Source organism: Scyliorhinus canicula, chromosome 15 (genome assembly GCF_902713615.1).
Source record: "Scyliorhinus canicula chromosome 15, sScyCan1.1, whole genome shotgun sequence".
NCBI classification, from domain to species: domain Eukaryota; kingdom Metazoa; phylum Chordata; class Chondrichthyes; order Carcharhiniformes; family Scyliorhinidae; genus Scyliorhinus; species Scyliorhinus canicula.
Genome location: NC_052160.1, coordinates 64,173,565 through 64,195,706, shown reverse-complemented (window position 1 = coordinate 64,195,706; position 22,142 = coordinate 64,173,565).

Genomic DNA, 22,142 nt, shown 5'->3' with positions numbered 1-22,142 from the left:
CCTCCAAGCCCGCGCTGACCATGCTGCCCATCCAAACTACAATCTTCTGCACTTCCTGAGTCCGTATCCCTCTATTCCCATCCTATTCATGCATTTGTCAAGATTCCCCTTAAATGTCACTATCGTCCCTGCTGCCACCAGCCCCTCCGGCAGCGAGTTCCAGGCACCCACTACCCTCTGTGTAAAAAACTTGCCTCGTATGTCTCCTCTAAACCTTGCCCCTCGCACCTTAAACCTATGCCCCCTAGTAATTGACCCCTCTATACTGGAAAAAAGCCTCTGACTATCCACTCTGTCTATGCCCCTCATAATTCTGTAGACCTCTATTAGGTCGCCCCTCAACCTCTGTCGTTCCAGTGAGAACAAACCTCATTTATTCAACCGCTCCTCATAGCTAATGCCGTCCATACCAGGCAATATCCTGGTAAATCTCTTCTGCACCCTCTCTAAAGCCTCCACATCCTTCTGGTAGTACGGTGACCAGAGTTGAACACTATACTCCAAGTGTGAATTATACTCCAATTATACAATCAATCACTAGTGCCAGCAAAGCTCAGTCTGCTTGTTAACTGGTCTGGTGGGCATACCATAAGAGAAAGAACAAATTTGCATTTATGGAGCACCTTTCACCACCTCAGTATGTTCCAAAGTGATTTCTAACCAATGAAAAAGAGTATTTTAAAAATATGACGCAGATGTCCTGTGGCAGGAAATTGACACAAGGCAAGCTCCAATGAACGTCATTGTGAGGCCAAGCCAACAATTTAGTGATGCTGGCTGAGAAATAAATATGAAATGAAATGAAATGAAAATCGCTTATTGTCACAAGTAGGCTTCAATGAAGTTACATTAGCGGGGATGTCAGGAAAAACTCCTCTTAGCCCTGCTGCCTCACGGCGCCGAGGTCCCAGGTTCGATCCCGACTCTGGGTCACTGTCCGTGTGGAGTTTGCACATTCTCCCCGTGTCTGCGTGGGTTTCACCCCCACAACCCAAAGATGTGCAAGGTAGGTGGATTGGTCACGCTAAATTGCCCCTTAATTGGAAAAAAATGAATTGGGTACTCTAAATTTAAAAAAAAAAGGAAACATTCCTCTGCTCTTTTTTTTGGGAAAAGTGGCGTAGGATGCTTTGCTTCCATCTGAGGGGGCAGATATCTGAAAAACAGCACCTCCTTCAATCTCGTACTGAAGTGTCTGCCTGGATTATGCACTCAAATCTCTGAATTGAGGCTTCAACCCACAACATACTGACTCAGAGGTGAGAATGAGACAAGATAAGATGACATATTATTTAAATATGCGGGTTCTGAGATACAGCTTTTGAATAAGGTTTTGTGTGAAAAGCTCAGCTAGAACATAGAACAGTACAGCACAGAACAGGCCCTTCGGCCCTCAATGTTGCGCCGAGCAATGATCACCCCACTCAAACCCACGTATCAATCCTATACCCGTAACCCAACAACCCCCCCCCTTAACCTTACTTTTTAGGACACTACGGGCAATTTAGCATGGCCAATCCACCTAACCCGCACATCTTTGGACTGTGGGAGGAAACCGGAGCACCCGGAGGAAACCCACGCACACACGGGGAGGACGTGCAGACTCCGCACAGACAGTGACCCAGCCGGGAATCGAACCTGGGACCCTGGAGCTGTGAAGCATTTATGCTAACCACCATGCTACCGTGCGGCCGCTAGCAATGTCAGTTCCTGAGACAGTACCAGGTAAGTACACAAGGTTGAGGAGATGCCACATACCCTCTGAAATAGGCAAGACATTACCAGCATATGGAACATAAAACAGCAGTAGCTTGTGTTCTGTAAAGGATTTCTGCCGTTCCTCTCATTAGACCAACAGCTTTGTTGGAGAATGCATTGCTTGACATGCTCCGAATCCCCAGGGAGCACAAGAAGTTGACATGGCACCAAATTCTATTTTGTTTTAGTTCTCTTTTCTCACACAAAAGATATAGTGGCTGCTTGTAGCTCCTTGAGCTCCTGTAACTAGAGCAAGTTTCAGTTTTTTTGTTTAATCCTGCGATGGAATCTATGAAGTCAGGATGTCCTGTAATAACACTACATTTTCCTGGTCCCATGTGTCCCTTGGAGGGATTCCAGATATCAATATTTGCAATTCAGGAGATCCCAGGGTATGCATGAGAGCTAGTCAGAGTGGATTAGATTATGGAGTCTTAATACTCTCGGGATTTCCAGCATTTCCGAGGTCTTGCAATAATAAATATCCAGGATATATTGTGGGTGTGAAAAGTGGCTTTTGTTTTCACTTGAGGCAGTGAACGTTTGGACTATAACTCAGATTAAAGTATTGGAATATTCTATTCCTTAATTTGCCAAATCATAGCTCCATAGTGATACATTCACATGGCAAACCTGGGCCAGGATTTTCCACTCGCATTTTGGAGACGGGAGTGGAAAATCTAGAGCAGGGGTGGGCAAACTTTTCCGTGCAAGGGCCACATTCAGAAATTCACAATTTTAAAGGGCCGCATAGTATATTAAGTGAAATAATTAATATTTTAAATAGCCAAAATAAAAGGTCTTTAAAGAAAAAAAAGCACATTTATTTGAAAAACAAAGTAACTCAGTAAGTAACAGAACAATGTCAATGAGAATGGTGCATCTGACTGCAGTCATTTACCAGTTTGTTGAAATCAGGTGTCAAGTTGCTTGTGCTGATCCTTAACACTGACAGAAGCACAGCCTGGCCGAGTCAACGATAAAAACACGCGTAGTGGGGTGGATGTGTGGGGTTGTCTCATTGGTCGGTTTAGTTGGGTGTGAGACCAATAGGAGTCCAGGTTACAAACAATAATAAGGCTTATTGTTTGTAACCTGGACTCCTATTGGTCGCACACCCAACTAAACCGACCAATGAGACAACCCCACACATCCACCCCACTACGCGCGTTTTTATGCGGCCCGTCAATGAGGTGCCCGGAATCATAACCGGCATTTTTGAAAAGCCGCCGGGGGAAAGCCGCTGAAGTAAATGCGCTTATTCAATAAGCGCATTTACTTCAGCGGCTTTTCCCCGGCGGCTTTTCAAAAATGCCGGTTATTATTCCGGGCACCTCATTGGCGGGCCGCATAAAAACTATTGTCGGGCCGCATGCGGCCCACGGGCCGTAGTTTGCCCACCCCTGATCTAGAGAGACCCAAATCGTGGTTTACTTCAGTGGGCATCTCGCCGCGATTGTCCCCTTCCCGCACCAACAATATAACAGGAATCACGAAGTTCAACTTCGAGGACGCCATTACAATAAATTTGAATCTCATTATCAAGCCTTTATGCCTGACCATGCCCCCTCACAACACCCACCCTCCCATAGATAATCCATTTATGTCAACGTCAGGGCACATAAGCATGAATTTCAACTGATCTCCTGTGGTGTACTCCTGGAGGGCAGATCTCCGAGTGGAGAGCAGGTGAGTACACCGCTGAGGGAGACAGGGCCATGCCTGGGCAGTAACCAGGTAGTGGCAGAGAACAATGCCAGGGGGCGGTGCCAGGGGATAGAGCCAGGGGGCAGTGCCCAGGCAGTGCTATGAGCAGTTCCAAAGGACAGTGTCAAGGGCTAATGCCAGAGATCAGAACCCAGACAGTGCCAGGGGACAGTGCTGGAGGTAGTATAGGGTACAGTGCTGGGGCAGTGCCAGGAACGGTGCCAGGGTCAGTGCCATGGGCAGTGCTGGGGACAGCGCCAGTGGGGAGTACCCAGGCAGTTCCAGCGGACAGTGCTGGGGGTAGTGTGGGGGGCAGTACTGGAACAATGCTGGGGCAGTGCTGCGGTAGTCCAGGATCAGTGTCAGGGACTGTGCTGGGGGCAGCGCCAGTGGGAAGTACCCAGGCAGTGCCAGGGACCGGTGCCTGGGGCAGTGTCTGGGGCAGTAACGGGGAAGTGCCAGGAAGCAGTGCCGTGGCACTACCAGAGTCAGTGCCAGGTAGCGGTGCCAGTGGACAGTGCCGGGGACAGTGGTGGAGACGTGCCAAGGCAGTACCGTGATCAGTGCCAGGAGGCAGTGCCAGTGATAATGCCAGGGGAAGTGCCGTGAACACTTCCAGATAGCAATGCTGGGGCAGTGCCAGGGGCAATGCTAGGGTACAGTAACTAGAAGCGGTGTCAAGGGACAGTGCCAGGGTACAGTGGCCGTGGGACAGTGCTGGAGGCAATACAGAGGGCAGTGTCTGGGAGCTGGGCCAGAGGAACGTGCCAGGGGATAGTGCTGGGGAAAGTACCTGGGCAGTGCTGGGGCAGTGTCAGGGGCCAGTGTGGGGGGTCAGTATCAGGGTGTAGATTCGGGGGACAGTGCCAGGAGGCAGTACCAGGAAAAATGTCATGGCCTAGAGCCAGGAGACAGTGCCAATGCACAGGGCCAGGGGACAGTGCCAATGCACAGGGCCAGGGGACTGTTCTAGTGGGCAATGCCAATGGTAGTGATGGGGGCAGTGCTGGGGGCACTGCTGGGGTGGTACCAGTGGTAGTGCCAGGGGGCAGTGCTGGAGGAGGTGCCAGGGATAGTGCCTGGGAGAGGAGGGGATAGTTGTCGTGATGGGAGGCATTTCATTTTAAATTTTGCGCACCAAGGTAGCCTTTAAAAATAGCACCCCGATCTTTTTTAAAAAAGTGCTGATGGGGTGAGCTTAATCAGAGTTTTTCACCCTTGAATTTCACAAAGCAAAACAGAGAATGTAAGAAAATCCCATAATTAATCTTTAAAAACAGCACGCAGTTTAGCCAATTTGGCTTGTCAAATCTTGGTTGTCTAAGAATACTTTGAATAATGTAACACTGCAATAAAACACTAGTGGAAGTCATTCAAGAGTAAGAATATTAAACTATATTGGCTTAAGTGCATATTTCCGTACAATCCAAAGTTGTATCCAAAGATCCGAAGATCAAAAAATCCCTTCAGTCCAAAGATGTGCAGGTTAGGTTGGTTTACAGGGATAGGCGGGGAATTGGGCCTAGTTCGGGTGCTCTTTCAGAGAGTCAGCGCAGACTCGATGGTTTGGGTATTTAAGGCTCCTCTGATGAGTCCCTATTGGATGGACCTCCACTCCCTCAACACGGCAACTCATATTCCAAGAAAGCCACAGGGAGAACAATCGGTGATCCCCTGTTGTCTTCCTGAGAGTTATAAACTCCCTCCCTCATCAAGTCACTTCATCCCCTTGACTCCCACGGCGATGGGGCCTCTTCCACATTTTGGCACTAGGCCTCGAGTCTGTGGCAGGTGGAGCTGGATCCAGGGGTTGGGGACGTCCGCTTCCTCGACTAATGCTTGAGGGTGAAAAAAGGCAGCTTGTCCTCAGTGTTGGCCTCCAAAGGCAAACCAGTCTCCTCAGCCTCCATCTCAGATCCTGAGTCTGCACTGTCAGGGGGAGTGACCCAGGGTCCCCCATGGGCTGAGACACTGTGTCGGAGGAAGCCGTGACTTGAGTTGGGGATGTAGTGTCCACTGGATGGGACACCCTACTCCTCAGGTCCAGGTGCTTTTTCACAACCTTTCCTTGGACCTTGAGGCTATAGGAGACAGGTTCTTGACTTCTCAAACATGGCTCCAGGGATCCAACTGGAGCCATCACTAAAGTTCCGTACTTCTTTTAACAGTTCTCTCGGGCCTCCTGGCATCGTAATTCCTCTTTTGACCCTCCTGCTTGAACTCTATCTTCCCCACAAATTGGGGAATAGCAGGCTCAACCTGATGCACACTCGTTGTCCCATCTGTAATTCCATCGGAGTGACTCCCTTCGTGGTGTGAGGTATCAAACAGGAAGTGAGCCTACTTCTGTCCATGGGACCCACTGGCTGTTTCTTCATTCCATTCTTAAATATGTGTACCGCCCGCTCTGCCAGGCCAATGGGCGACAGGTGAGACAGCGCCATCTGGATGTGCTTTATGTTGTTTGACTTCAATTCGAATTGACTTCTTATTTCTTATTTTGAACATTTGTTGAGCTGATAGCAAAGAGGAGGAGCTAGCTGAATGCGACGGCCAACACGGAGACTGAAGTTCTTCAGATTGGAACCCGACAGCACCTCATTAATGTCTCATCAGCATCAGCAGCATTTCCCCTTTAATCCCAATCTGTTTTGTAGTGTTGGGAAATGAAAGCAGGTGGGGGTAGGGTCAGCAGGTGGTCCCAGGATCTTGTGCCCCACCTAAATGATTCACAGATGGAAAGGGTTGAGAAGCGCTGATTTATGAAGGAAGATACAGGGCGGGATTCTCCGACCCTGAGGCGGGTCAGAGAATAGCCGGCGGGCTGCGCGAATCGCACCACGCTGCCCCGACACCGGCACTCGATTCTCTGCAGAGCGGAGAATTAGTGCCATTGGCGCGTCGTGGTTGGCGCAGCGCCAGTCGCAGGCCACTCTACGCGGACGGCCCACCGATTCTCCGGCCCGGAAGGGCCGAGTGGCCATAAGAAAAGAGCCAAGTTCCGCCGGCGCCGTTCTAACCTGCTCTGGGCCGACGGGACCTCGGCGTGTAAGGGTCGGGTGGCAGCCTTTGAGGGGGGAGGCGGTTCCGACCCTGGGGTGGTCTCCGATGTGGCCTGGCCGGCGATCGGGGCCCACCAATCGGCGGGCCGGCTTCTATTGCTAGGGGCCTCCTTTCCTGTGCGCCAGCTCCTGTAGTCCTGCGCCATGTTGCATCGGGGCCGGCGCGTTGAAGGAAGCCACTGCGCATGTGTGCGTTGGCGCCGGTGCCACTGTGCCTGTCCTCATTGGCGCCGGTACAACTGCACATGCGTGGATCCCGTGGCGCACAGTTCGCGCCGGGATCTGCAGCTGGAGGGGCCAGAATTAGTCGTGGGAGCGGCCCGTTCACGACGTCGTAAAACGCGACGGCGAATATGATGGCGTGGACACTCTGCTGAGGGATTGAAGAATCCCGCCCATGGATTGGGTTATTTTGATAGCAATGTCTACCCTATAGAGGGTGCTGTTTACACTTTATTGCAGCAGTCAATTCTCAATCCATTTACTCCAATATCTTCATTCACACCACAGCAATTTTCAATATCAAGGCTAATGTCATAACCTGCACCCGCACGGGACATATGGAATGGGAACAATTGTATTTCCCTTGTCCTTTGCGGAATGTGGGCTTCCCCGCTAAGGGCGCAGGGGAAGCTCAATTAACATTGTATATAAGATCGGCCAGTTCAGGATCAGCAGTCTCAGACCCGGTTGGATACTACCGGGGGCAGTGTACCTTGAACCTTGTAAATAAACCTTTGTTTTTTTTGTTACAACTGTGTGTGAACTCCCTATATCTTCATAAAAGTTAATGGATAGGTTTCCTGTGGATTCTGAGAATTTACCGGAGTAGGAAATGAAGCATGCAGAAATAAGAAGATAAATGTAGAGTTAACATATTTCAGAAGCATCTTTGCCATATACTGACAGTAAAAAAGGATAATCTGAAAATATCAGGCATTCAAATATTGTTAATCAATAAGTGGTAATGTGTTTGAGGTAGCCTGTTGTTGCTGCTGCGTAATTATCCTTTTAGTTTGCTTATTTAAAAATGCACTCACTATTTCAAACTGTCTCCAACTTGCCACATGCTTGATTTATTTAGTTGCGGCTGAGCCAGGCTGGAGAGCGGCCTGGAGATGGACATTTGTTCCCACATGTCCTGCAGCAGTTATCCCTCGTGCTGAGCTCGGTGCTGAGCCTCTGACACCCAAAGCCCACAACCTGGTTCACTTGCCCTCCCAACTAAATGAGGGAGTTTAACAAGTGCAGTGATGTGTGTGGGGGTGGAGGGCTAAATGCGGAGAATGGGGGAGGTGGATGATTTGGGGATGAAATTGTCAAATCGAGGCGCTTTTCTATCATGCCAGAATCTGTAAGGGAACAAGAAGACCATTAGGCTTGAGGTGTACTTCATTGCCAAGGCCACCTTGTGTTGAATAGGAATAGGAAGGCTGACTCATAAATATAAAAGGGGATTGCAGAAAGGCAAAGCTTCACAGCTCCAGCTGGCTGGTGCCTTCGTTTGAATAAGGTCCAGTGGTACATGATCGTTAATGAGAATGAAGGTTGTTCCACATTGATTCCCCACTGATTTATGCCCAGTGGTGTAGGTACATGGTGCTGTACAGTAATCACCATAGGCTCCCTGTCGACTCCCATCAACTCATTGTCTACTGGCAGCTGCTTGTCCCCTTGGCAACTTCTAAAACAACTTACCTCCCTGCCGTTATTAAAAATTTGCCTGGGTGAAATCACACTCATGTTAATCAATTAAAGCCAAGCTTCTAACATTTCTTAAATAATTAATGGTTAAAATTGTCAATATTGGGTTTTTGTTCAAAGGATAGCCTTATTACTATTGAGAAGGGGGAAGAATTTATGCAAATTCTACTCACACTGGATGGTGTGAAACCACAAAGATACAAAGCTTTGGATACAAAGGGCGGCACGGTAGCACAGTGGTTAGCAAAGTTGCTTCACAGCTCCAGGGTCCCGAGTTCGATTCACGGATTGGGTCACTATCTGTGTGGAGTCTGCACGTTATCCCCATGTCTGCGTGGGTTTCTTCCGGGTGCTCCGGTTTCCTCCCACTGTCCAAAGATGTGCAGGTTAGGTGGATTGGACATGCTAAATTGCCCTTAGTGTCCAAAAAGGGTAGATGGGGTTACTGGGTTACAGGGATAGGGTGGATGTCTGGGCTTTGATCGGGTGATCTATCCATGGGCCTGTGCAGATTCGATGGGCTGAATGTCGTCCTTCTGCACTGTGAATTTTATGATTCTATGATCAAAAAGGTGGATACTTAGGGCTGGATTCTCTGCTGTCAGGATTCTCCTTTGTGCCAGCAGCCAGGGGGGTTTCCCAATGATGTGGGGCTGCCCCACAATGGGAAACCGTCCCACCGGCGTGCTGAACCAGAATTCTGGCCGGACGGCGAGTCCTGCCCATTTTCCTCAAATGATTTGGCATTTGAAAAAAGATTTTTTTGTTGAAACAACGGCAAGTGTTTCCTAGAGATCATCTACTTTGTGACTCTCTGCATAGCAACATTTGGGATTTATAAACTAGATTAGGAAGCTAGGAGAAGCTGGGGGGCCCGTAGGTAGATTATGGCCATTTTACCTGCATTCAAACTAAAGAATCATTTGGACTCAGAATTCTGTACTGCCCAGTAACCAGCGCTATATTAAAAGAGTGTGTATCCTGTGACATGATGTAATGACGACATGCACAGGTGAGTAAACATGTGCCCTTCACTCATCTCTGCAATGTGGGTAGTTGCTTGTTTCCACAAGGCAGTTAATTATTGGGTTCCCTCCATCTGATTCAAGTCAATAGAGTTTATCACAGTACAGATCTGGACATTAGTCTGTAGGAAATTTTGGGAGATTGGCAGATCTCCTAAACCTAAATACCTCACTTCTTAAAAAATATTTCCTCTGTTCCTGAATTGCTGATTCAGGGGCTGCTTGAGCACAGCTGGCTTTTAAAGTAGGCCAGCAGCACGGTTCAATTCCCGTACCAGCCTCCCCCAACAGGCGCCGGAATGTGGTGACCAGGGGCTTTTCACAGTAACTTCATTTGAAGCCTACTTGTGACAATAAGCGATTTTCATTTCATTTCAAAGTAAATGGTCTGGAATTGCTCAGCACCTTAAACATCCCATCATTTTTGTAATCCATCTGCACTGCCAATGCACGCCCACTGACCTTGATTTAGCATTTCAGGTGGACAAATATTAACTCAAAAAATACAAATAGTTACCTAGAGCACGCCCACAGTAAGCAATTCACACATTATATCCGTAATCATTCATAGACCATCGCAACTAATTAATCTTCTGATCTACAGCTCTTTGACTGTGAGCGAACACATTGTCAGTAGGAATGGTTGCATTTTGCGTCAGAAAAGGATTTGCTTTTAGCTTTTCATTGTCAAAAAAAGGAAGCAACTCCTTCCCTTACTTTGTGCCTCATCTGTGGCTCCATTGGTAGTATTCTCTGCTCTAAGTCACAAGGTTCCAGGCTCAAGTCCCAGTCCAGGGCTTAAGTATGAAAATCAAGAGGGGCACTCAAGAGTGTAGTACTGCAGGAGTGCTCTCCTCAGACAAGGCGTTAAACTGAGACCCCATCTAATGATAATAATCTTTATTATTGTCACAAGTAGGTTTACATTAACACTGCAATTAAGCTATTGTGAAAATCCCCTAGTCGCCATACTCCAGCGCTTGTTTGGGTACACAGAGTGAGAATTCAGAATGTCCAATTCACCTAACAGCACTTGGAGACTTGGAGGAAACCTGAGCAGCCAGAGGAAACCCACGCAAACACGGAGAGAAGGTGCAGACTCCGCACAGACAGTGACCCAAGCAGGAATCGAACCTGGGACCCTGCCGCTAGGAAGCAACAGTGCTAACCACTGTGCTACTGTGCCGTCCATATTGCCTGCTCGGTTGGATGTGAAAGATCCCATGGCACTATTTTCAAGAAGAGCTGGGTTATCCACGGCGTCCTGGACAATATTTATCCTTCCATCAGCATCACAAGAACTGGTTATCCAGTCATTCGCACATTGCTGTTCGTGGGAGCTTGCTGTGTACAAATTGGCTGCTGTGTTTGCTACATTACAACTATAATTCAGAAAAGTATACACTGAGTAAATTTAAAGAGGAGATAGACAGATTTTTAATTAGCAACGGTTGAAGGGTTATGGAGAACGGGTCGAGTTGAGGCCGAGATGAGATCAGCCGTGATTGTACTGAATGGCGGGGCGGGCTCAAGGTGCTGAATTGGCCACTCCTATTCCTAGTTCTTATGTTCTTACTCGATTGGCTGTAAAACACTTTGAGCCGTTCAGTGGTCGTGAAAAGTTCCATTTCAACTGAAATTTTATGTTTCTTTTTTACTTCCTGTAGCTTGAAGCCAGACCTTTCCCGACAAAGGAATAAATCCGAATGCTTCCTGAGCATTCATGCAAAAATAGCCCAATTCTAAGTTTAAACAAAATTAACTTCACCTCTTCGTGCAGATGCTGATGTGCTAGTGTGTGACTGACGGACGAAAACAGTATGAAGAGCGATTGCCGAGATAGACGACATCTTCACGCAATATCACAACGTGTTTGATGGAATGGGCACGCTCCCATATCGCTACAAAATTCTGCTAAAGCCAAACCCCACCACAGTGATCCATGTACCACGCCGGGTGCCGACTCCTCTCAAGGATCGCCTAAAAAAGCAGCTGCAAGACCTCCAAGACCAGGGCATCATCTCAAGGGTCACGGAACGTACAGACTGGGTTAGCTCCATTGCATGCGTCAAAAAACCCTCTGGTGAACTCTGCATTTGCATTGATCCCAAAGACCTGAACCGCTATATCATGCAGGAGCACTACCCGATCCCGAAGCGTGAAGAGTTGACCAGTGAGATGGCTCATGCCAGATTCTTCCCCCAGCTGGATGCCTCCCCGGGTTTCTGGCAAATACAGCTGGATGGGTCCAGTTGGAAGCTGTGCACGTTCAACACCCCGTTTGGTCGCTCTTGCTACAACTGCATGCCCTTCGGTATCATATCAACTTCCGAAGTATTTAATCATATCAGGGAGCAAATTATGGAGGGCATTGAGGGGGTGTGAGTATATGTGGCCCACGGATTCATGAAAATGGCCTCCAGCTCCAAAGGGCCAAATGCTTGTTTGGTCAATCCGCTATCAAGTTCCTGGGTGGCCACATTTCACAACACGGGGTGCAACTTGACGCCAACAAGGTGTTGGCAATCACGCCATGAAGACCCCAGAGGACAAGAAGGCGGTCCTGCGCTTCCTTGGGATGGTGAATTTTCTCGGGAAATTCATTCCCAATTTGGCAGCCCACACCACGGCCCTCCAGCATCTTGTAAAGAAGTCAACAGTGTTTCAGTGGCTGCACGCACATGAAAAGGAGTGGCTCGAGCTAAAGGCGAAGCTCACCACAGCCCCAGTACTGGCATTCTTTGACCCAACCAAGAACACCAAGATATCTACTAACGCTAGCCAGGCGGCATTGGGGCAGTGCTCCTCCAGCGAGACTACTCCTCATCCTGTGCTCCAGTGGCATATGCCTCCAGGGCCATGACGCCAACCGAGCAATGGTATGCCCAGATCGAGAAGGAGTGCTTGGGTCTTCTGCCGGGAATAGTCAAGTTTCATGACTACGTATATATGGCCTGCTGTAGTTCACGGTGGAAACAGACCATAGGCCTTTAGACAACATAATCCAGAAGGATCTAAATGACATGATGCCTCGGCTACAGCGTATTCTTCTTCGTCTCCGCTGTTATGACTTCGAACTCGTCTACACACTGGGTAAGGAGCTGATCATCGCGGATGCCCTATCCCGATCCATCACCACGCCATGTGAACAGGACGACTTCATCTGCCACATAGAGGCACAGGTGCAGCCACTGATGAACGTGTGGTCCAAATACGTGAAGAAACTGCCAAGGATCCTCTAGTGCCGCACGTGATGCAACATCTCGCCGATGGCTGGCAAAAGGGGCAGTGTCCCCAGTTCTTTAACGTAAAGGACGAGTTAACGGTCATTGAAGGAGTCCTTCTTAAACTGGACAGGATCGTCATTCCTCAAAGCATGCGAGCTATGGTGCTCGGGCAGCTCAATGAGGGTCACCTTGGGGTCGCAAAATGTCGACGCAGAGCTCGGGAGGCAGTTTATTGGCCGGGTATCAACCAGGACATTGCTAACACGGTCCTCAATTGCCCGACCTGCCAGAAGTTTCAACCGGCTCAGCCCAAAGAAACACTGCAACAGCACAAGCTTGTGACCTCTCAGTGGTCTAAAGTGGTCTCTTTCACGCCAATGGGCGTGATTACGTGCTCCTGGTCGACTACTTCTCCAGCTACCCAGAGGTGGTGAAATTGTCGGACCTCACGTCTAGGTCCGTCATCAAAGCCTGCAAAGAGACGTTTGCCAGACAAGGGATACCACTCACAGTAATGGGCAGCACGGTAGCATGGTGGTTAACATAAATGCTTCACAGCTCCAGGGTCCCAGGTTCGATTCCCCGCTGGGTCACTGTCTGTGCGGAGTCTGCACGTCCTCCCCGTGTCTGCGTGGGTTTCCTCCGGGTGCTCCGGTTTCCTCCCACAATCCAAAGATGTGTGGGTTAGGTGGATTGGCCATGCTAAATTGCCCGTAGTGTCCTAAAAAGTAAGGCTAAGGGGGGGGGGGGGGGGGTTGTTGGGTTATGGGTATAGGGTCGATACGTGGGTTTGAGTAGGGAGATCATTGCTCGGCACAACATCGAGGGCCGAAGGGCCTGTTCTGTGCTGTACTGTTCTATATTTTATATTCTATATTCTATAATAAGTGACAACGGTCCGTGTTTTTACAGCCAGGAGTGGTCTGATTTTGCATGATCCTACAACTTCAGAAACATCACTTCCAGCCCCCATTACCCGCAATCAAACGGGAATGCCGAAAAAGGGTCCATATCGTCAAGCGGTTGTTGTGCAAGGCTGCAGACTCAGCATCCGATTTCAACTTGGTGCTGCTGGCCTACAGGGCAGCACCTCTGTTGATTGGTTTGTCTCCGGCGCACATGCTCATGAACCGCAACCTGAGGACAACTGTTCCAGCCATTCACATTCCAGACCTTGACCACCTCACAGTGCTGCAAAAAGTGTATCGGTCCAGGGACCAGCAGAAGATCACGTATGATGCCCATGCCACGGATCTGCCTGCGCTGGCTCCCTCAGATGTTGTTCACGTCCTGTTGCCTGGGGGAGGTTGGTCGGGCCCAGCTGTTGTTATCAGGAAGGCCGCCCCAAGTTCTTTCATTGTCCAATTGGCTGATGGCTCCATTCTCCGGCGCAACAGGAGGGTGCTGTGGAGAGTTTCCCGCCCACCGCCTAACCGCAGTACTCCGCCGGCTATCGTGCCTCCTCCGGACGTTTCCTGCCACGAGGACACCGATCTGCCATCGATACCGCCTGTCCACGACACCGCAGCAATGCCTGTAATCCCGCCTGTCCAAGTGCCGGTGTCTCCTGCTCCACCTCTGCGGCGATCGACCAGAATTCGTCGCCAGCCTCAAAGACTGAATCTATAGACTTTACCTTTGTACATTTTGTTCAGTTTGCTCTGTATCTGCACGATAGACACCTTCCCATGTATATATGTTCATTAACTTACTATTTGTACATAGTCAGGCATGTATATACCTTCACGTTTCATAACTTATTTTTTTTAAAGGGGGAGATGTCATAATAGCCACTCATGTGTATAATGAGATGCATCAGGCAGTGATTGACACATAGGATGACCAATGAACACACAACATATAACAACCAATCACCAGACAAGACACCACCACTATAAAGCTCACAGGGCATTAAGAGTCCCGCTCTTTCGGGACCCAGACACTGAGACAGTCCGAGTGCACAAGTCAGTGGACATTACTGCCATGTGGTAGCTAGTAGGTCTGGTCGAGCCAGTAAGAGGTCGTCAGATGGATTAGTAGAGTGTCAACCCACAGCTGAACATGTACAGTAGTTGGTAGTTTAAATAAAACCCTGTTATCATAGAATTTACAGTGTAGAAGGAGGCCATTCGGCCCATTGAGTCTGCACTGGCTCTTGGAAAGAGCACCCTACCCAAGGTCAACACCTCCACCTTATCCCCATAACGCAGTAACCCCACCCAACACTAAGGGCAATTTTGGACACTAAGGGGCAGCACGGTAGCATTATGGACAGCACAATGGCCATGATAAATTGCCCTTAGTGTCAAAAATTGCCCTTAGTGTTGGGTGGGGTTACTGGGTTATGGGGATAGGGTGGAGGTGTTGACCTTGGGTAGGATGCTCTTTCCAAGAGCCGGTGCAGACTCGATGGGCCGAATGGCCTCCTTCTGCACTGTAAATTCTATGATCTTATCATGGCCAATCCACCTAGCCTGCACATCTTTGGACTGTGGGAGGAAACCGGAGCACCCGGAGGAAACCCACGCACACACGGGGAGGATGTGCAGACTCCGCACAGACAGTGACCCAAGCCGGAATCGAACCTGGGACCCTGGAGCTGTGAAGCAATTGTGCTATCCACAATGCTACCGTGCTGCTCTACTGTTAGATTATCTCCGGTGTTAGACATTTGTTTCTAGCTTACCTGCATCCAGTTGCAGTCAACGTCAAACCAAACCGCCTAACACATCACCTATCAATCAATAAAATCCTTCCAAACACGCCAACGATAGGCTGTTAGAGTGAATCAGCCAAGCTTGATGAGGAGTGGTGCTGCTCAAGCTAAAAGTCTCTGGCAACAGGCAAGTGAACTGTTCCAAGAAAAACCTTGCTGTGGGAACAGATGAAAGTCTGGCTTGTTCACCATTCGGTGCAGGCAAAGAAATATCATGGAATACAGATGGAAAATAGAAATATTCAATAATTGTGAGAGTTTGACATTTATTCAGGAATGTAGTGCTGGATTCTCCGATTTTGAGGCTATGTCTGCAGCATGTGTCTAATCTTACGATGCAAAAGTCAACTCCGGCCAGTGCGCGGCTAAAAGGAGCGCCACGTAAAACCCCCGGCGTTTCTGACAGAAACGGCTGGAGAATTGCCAGGTCAGTGGCCACGCATGCGCACGGTGACGGCCTGCAGCAGTCTCGCCGTACAACATGGTGCTGGCTGCGCGCAGACCTGACCTGCCAGTTGGTGCCCTCCTGTAACCAACCTTGCCACCCCTCAGACCACCCCCCACCAGTCCCCCTAGCCCCCACCAAAGCCTCCCTGGCCAGCGGAAAAGCTTCCACCCACACCCGCCGACTGTGGCTGCGCTGGACACAGTCCGCAGCCGCCACGCGCGGTTGATGAAAACTCGGACCACAAGTGCTCCACGCGTTTGGAAGTCGGCCCATCGGGCGCGGAGCATCAGGGGAGGGACTTCATGTGACGTCCTGAGGCTGTCCCAACGGTGTACAGCGCACTCACTGATGATGCCGTTTTAGAGGGGGTGGTGCATCCGAAAACAGGCACCGCCCCCGATTTCAGCGTCATAAGGGATTCTCCGCCTGATCGCCAAATGCAACTTTGGCATCGGCAAGCGGAGAATCTCACCCGTAATTCGTTCACCATTTTTGTCACCACTCATCGGAGCCTGAAAACCTGATTGTTCAAGTTGCATACTTTTGCACGGCAGGTTTTCTCAGAGATTTCAACTGGATTTCTTGCTCACTTGGGCGTAGCGAACTACAGAGCTTGCAATTGAACTGACTGTCCCTGTGTCAACGATTCTTAGTGCACGTTAGCCGTCAGTGAGAACAGCGACGCAGACGCAAAATCCGGCCAGGATCGGAAAACGTGATTCTCACTGACGAGATCGCTTTTCCCGATTTTCCATGTCCCTTGATGTAGATGTAACGTGAATCCCGCCATTGAAGGTCGGACACCTAATTTAAGTACATCAGCATATCATTAGCGATTCTCCCACTTTGAATTTCCCCATCACTGAATATTCATTGGGCAAGGTGATTTAACAGCAGCTGTATAAAAATGAGAACCTGGTGACCCCACCTTCAAAGGGGATATTGCAGGGTGGCAATTGCAGAGGGGGCACCAGAGAAGATGCAGGGGACCCAAAAGTTCAATTCAGTCCCGGAGTGGGGGAAGAGGGGTAGGGCTCAGAGTTGGCATCTCGGGGGGTGGTACAGCAGAAATGGAAAAGTATTTTTTAAAGCAAAACAATGTTTATTCTATGAACTCAAGTTAACCTTTTTAAAACATACAGTGAACATCTTAGCAATCATTAATTCAAATATAATCCCCAAAGAATACAACACAAAGTACTCCTTAATAACTTTCCAAACAACATCCAGAAGACAAAAGAAACACCTTTTAACAGAAGCACATCAGGTTTACATTCACTACTGAAAACATTTATAATTCTGAATTCACCAAATGATCAAGAGATAGTCTTTTCATGGCAGAGTGATCAACAGTACGCCTGCTCTGTCTGGCTTCAGCTCCAACACTGAAAAAAACGAAACAAAAAAAAACACAGACACACCCAAGCTTTCCTCAGAGTGAAACAAAAAAGCAGAGCCAGAGCCCAGCTCCACCCATACTCTGACATCACTGCAATAACATGAGCAGACAGACATTTCTTAAAGTGATATTCTCATGACAGTACATAGAGTGCCGAAGAAGTAAATTAAGTCACAAGGTACACCAGACATATCTGGCAGAGCTTAAAGTTCATATCGGGATATTCAAATAAATTTAGTTGTGGAGCCCATTTAAAATGACACAATTTTAAAAGCAAATCTTCAATCCCTGATGCATGATTTAGAATGTAAAGATCGGGTGCAGGGACACTCTGAACTGGAATAGCATGAGAAAATATTGACTCTAGTTATTCATTGCAAATTTTAACTCCTACCTGTTTGAAAATGAGAGGCAATTAAAGGCAATGAACTGTGCCAAAAATGTATTATCATTCCCTTGCATGATAATGACATTATTTGTTTGGATAACAATATTGACATATTATCCTGAGAAATGTAACCCATACAGAAAAGGAGCCTTGCATCTGGCATAATGCACCCTCACCTCATGCTCATATTCCCTCTCTGTCACACTTACTCTAAATATTTGGAGTTCCAATTTGAGTTGTGCCATTAAGGGAAGGAAAAAGTGATCACCTGACAGTCACCTGCCTCCATTTTAGGATCTATCAGTGAGACAGGTACCTCAGGATGGCTCGTGTACATGTCCAAGCAAACAGGAAACTGCAGGAATTCACCAAGACTCCTTTGGCAGCACCTTCCAAACCCAGGAATACTTCCATCTGGAAGGGCAAGGCCAGCAGACCCTTGGCTTGACAATCATGATAGAGGAAAGAATGTGCCGACCAAGAAGTTACAATTTGTGATTGAAAACAATTTCATTGCTGTTAATGATGGCTCACAGTACGTCATGGATGCCCAGATTTGAGTTGCGTGACCTGTTCTGAATCATTTCCATTTAGCACAGTAGTTGTTCACACAACACAATAGAGGGTGCCCAAAGTGTCAATACAGAAAATTGTCATCACAAGGACTCTGCAGTGGTCACTTCTACCAATACTGTCATGAACAGATGCATTAGCAGCAGTCAGGTTGGTTAGGACAAGGTTAAGCAGATTTTGTTCTATGCATTGGTTCCTTCACCACCTGTGGCGGACCCAGTCCAGCAGATGGACTTAAGAACTCAGTAGTGGTGCTTTGGAGCCAGTCTAGATAATAAGCATGGATGTCCCCTCTGCCAAGTATATTCTCTGTTGTTTCTATCCTAGATCCTTCTTCCTAGAGGCTTCAGCATTGTGGAGTATTAAGATCATTAAAAAATAACGGCAGGAGTAGACCATTTGGTCCCTCGAGCCTGTTCTCCCATTCAATAAGATCACAATTAATCTGATTGTGGCCTTAACTTCAGTTTCCTGCCTCCCACCAATGACCCCTGCCAGCCTCCACTGCTCTTTGAGGAAGAGAATTCCAAAGACCAACAACACCTGAGAGAAGAAATTCCTCTTCACTCTTCAATGGAAGATCCCTTATTTATAAACACTGCCCAGTTCTAGATTCCCCCGCAAGGAGAAACATCCTCTCAGCATCTACGCTGCCTCAGAATCTTATGTTTCAATAAGGTCACCGTCCACCCTTCTAAACCTCAATGAGTGAAGGCCCAACCTGCTCAACCTTTCCCCGCAAGGCAAATCCCTTCATCCGAGGAATCATTCCAGTGAACCTTCTCTGAACTGCTTTCAATGCAACTATATCCCTCTTTAAGCAAGCAGACCTGAAATGTAACAGTATTCCGGCTGTCGTCTCTCCAAAATCTTACACAGCTGCAGCAAGACTTCCTTACATTTATGCTCCATTCCCCTTGCAACAAAGACCAACATTCCATTTGCCTTCTTGCTGTACCTGCATTGCTAATTCTTTCTGATACATACACAAGGACCCCCAGGGCCCACTGTACTGCAGCATCCTGCAGCCTCTCTCAATTTCAATAATATTCTGTGTTTTATGATCCCCAGACAGACTGATAACTTTAAAAAAGAAATTTGAATAGCTAAACTGATCAAATTGCAAAATTTCAAGTTTTTTGACTTTTACTGTAACAAACTAAAAGCAATTTTCAGTATTTCAAACCTACACTCTAAAGTGCAGAAAAAATCCCTCATTCAACTGAATATCATCCTCTATGGCTATACTTTATTCTTTCCCTTAAATAAACACTTTACTCTCCAGGAAGCAACCCAAAGTGATTCTTAACTCCCTTTATTCCTAGCTAACTTCTAATTCCCAAACTGACTTTTGCAGAGTGGGTTATCCTGGAGGTCCCTCCCTCTAGTTAAAGCTAGGTGAATCTTCCAACTTTGTTTAAATCCCCACAACCTTGCTCTCCAAAATCTGACCAGGAGCTCCAACCTGTATTTTGAATGATGAATGTTAGAAACTTGTTACCTGTTTCTCTCTACTTTCTCTCTCCGATTCTTGTAGACTGACCCTGTCTCTGAGGTTCAGTGATATTTTTAGGAAAACCTGCAATTGGATCTCATAATGGCTTCCTGTGGATTGTTTCCCTCTCAAAGCCCATCTCCATGATAACATGAATCACAATGCCCTTGTATCCAGGTAGGTCCAAAACTTAATTCTATGTTGGAATTGACTAGATAGTTTAAAGAATAACTTAATTTCTCCCTGAGACTTTGAGACTAATAGTCTATTCACCATCAATGGAGGTGCTCTGGTCAATATTCACAGATGTACACATTTTACACCTTCTTCCCAGTTAGACAACCTGGTGCCCTTCAACCTTTAACAACCAAGCCACACAAAAGCTTAATGTTAGGCAGAATACAGAACCCCCTTCATTTCTCCATTTTATCCTAAATTAAAGGCACAGTCCCGAAACACAATAATCTTATAAAACATTGCATTTGGAACAGATTTTCTATTTTTCCTTCCGAAGTGGACAACCTCACATTTTCCCACATTATACTCTATCTGCCAGATTTTTGTCCACTTGCTTAACTCACTTATCTTCTTTTGCAGACTTGCTGGGCGGCTGCCCTGACGCCGGGGCACGATTCTCCACAGAGTGGAGAACCGGTGGCATTGGCGCCGGCATGGTCAGCACGGCGCTGGTCGGGGCTGCTCTACGCGGCCCTACCGCCGATTCTTGGCCAGGGATGGGCCGAGCGGCCATCGCAAAAAACCCGAGCCTCACCGGCGCCATTGACACCTACTCTCAGCCGGCAGGACCTCAGTGTGGAAGGGTACGGGGGCGGCCTGTGGAGGGGAGGGGGGATCGACCCCAGGAGTGGCTTCCTATGTGGCCTGGCCCGTGATCGGGGCCCACCGATCGGCGGACCGGCCTCTCTGGCTGGGGGTCTCCTTTCTTCTGCGTTGGCCCCCGTAGCCCTGCGCCATGTTGCGTCGGGGATGGCGCGGAGAAGGGAGACACTGCGCATGTGCATGGGCCACTCCAGTGCCGTGCTGGCCCCCTGTAGGGGCCAGAATTGCTGATCCTGAGGCCGTGTTGACGTAGTTGAGAAACGCAACGGCGTTTCTGACGGCATCAACACTTAGCCTCAGGATCACAGAATGCCGCCCCCTGTATCCACTACTTGCTTTTCTTTATAGCATCAGCAAATTTGGCTACAATATAGTCGGCCCCTTCATTCAAGTAAGATATAGGTTAAAACTCGTTGAGGCCTCAGCACTGATCACTGTGATTTGCCACTAGGTACAGTTTGTCAACTTGAAACTGATTCATTTATCCCACTTCTCTGTTTCCTGGTCATTAACCAATCTGCTATCCATGCTAATATGTTAAACCCAACACCATGAGCTTTTGTTGTGTGTAGTAACCTTTCATGTGGCACCTTATCGACTGCCTTTTGCACAACACTTACTTTATGCAGCCTCTCGTTACATCCTCAGATACTCTGACAAATTCATTCAACACGATTCCCTTTCACAAAAACATGTTGGGCAGAATTCTCTCAAGCCCCCTTTGATGGGTTTGTTGGCGGGTGGCGGTGGTGGTGGTGGGGGGGGGGGGGGGTAAAGAATTCAGTGGGAGGCCCAAAAATCGGTCTTACGTGAGCGTGAATGCACGGCGAGATCTTCCTCTGGTGCCTGACATTGCAGATTGGGATCCCTGCTGGAGGCCTGGCAAGAAACTCACTTTCATCCTGCAAGTGGGATAGAGGTGAAGGCCCGATGAGCCACACCCAATTCTCCATTCTCTAGTGGGAAAATACGCCGGTGCAAAACACATTTGGAACAATGTGGCGTGCACTGATGGAGCTCACCTGAACAATGCATGAGGCTACCTCTGGAGATGAGGATGATGCCGATGGCAATTCTGGACCCTAGAACATCATGCCAGTGAGTGAAGGGAGCATCCACAGGCAGGCCTACCAGATTCGGTGTCTTGGAAGGTTGGGGGTGTTATCCATCTTCCAGCCTCAGAATGTTCCCGGAGATCCATCTTCTTTCTCAGCAAGTTAATCTTCCAGCCTTGGAATGTTCCCGGAGATCCATCTTCATTTTCAGGAGGTCCACCTTCTTTCTTCAATAGTGGGTGGCTGACATTGGGCATCTTTTCAAGATGGCACCAAAATACGATGCTGGACTACACGCCATCAGGCCTGCTCGCCATGGAAAACAGAGCAAAACATCCAGTTACATCATTAATTAAGTCAGGGCTTGAGCATTTGGCCTGTTTTCCCAGCAGCCTCTGCAGCGGGAAACACTCCACAATCCTGCCCCACCATAGAACCTAGTCCCAGATGGAAGAATGCTGCCTGTTGACTCTTCCCAATTTTATTGTGATATTCTAAATGTCCTGCCACTACCTCCTTTACGTTGAATTCCAGCATTTTCTCAATTCCGGATGTTACGCTAACTGGCCTATGGATCCCTACTTTCTGACTCTCTCATTTCTCAAATAGAAGTGTTACATTTGTTGTTTTCTAATTCCCTGGGATCTTTCCAGACTCTAAGGAATTTTAGAAAATTACAATTAATGCATCCACGACCTCTGCTTTCTGACTCACGGATGCAGGCCATCAGGACCCGAGGACCTGC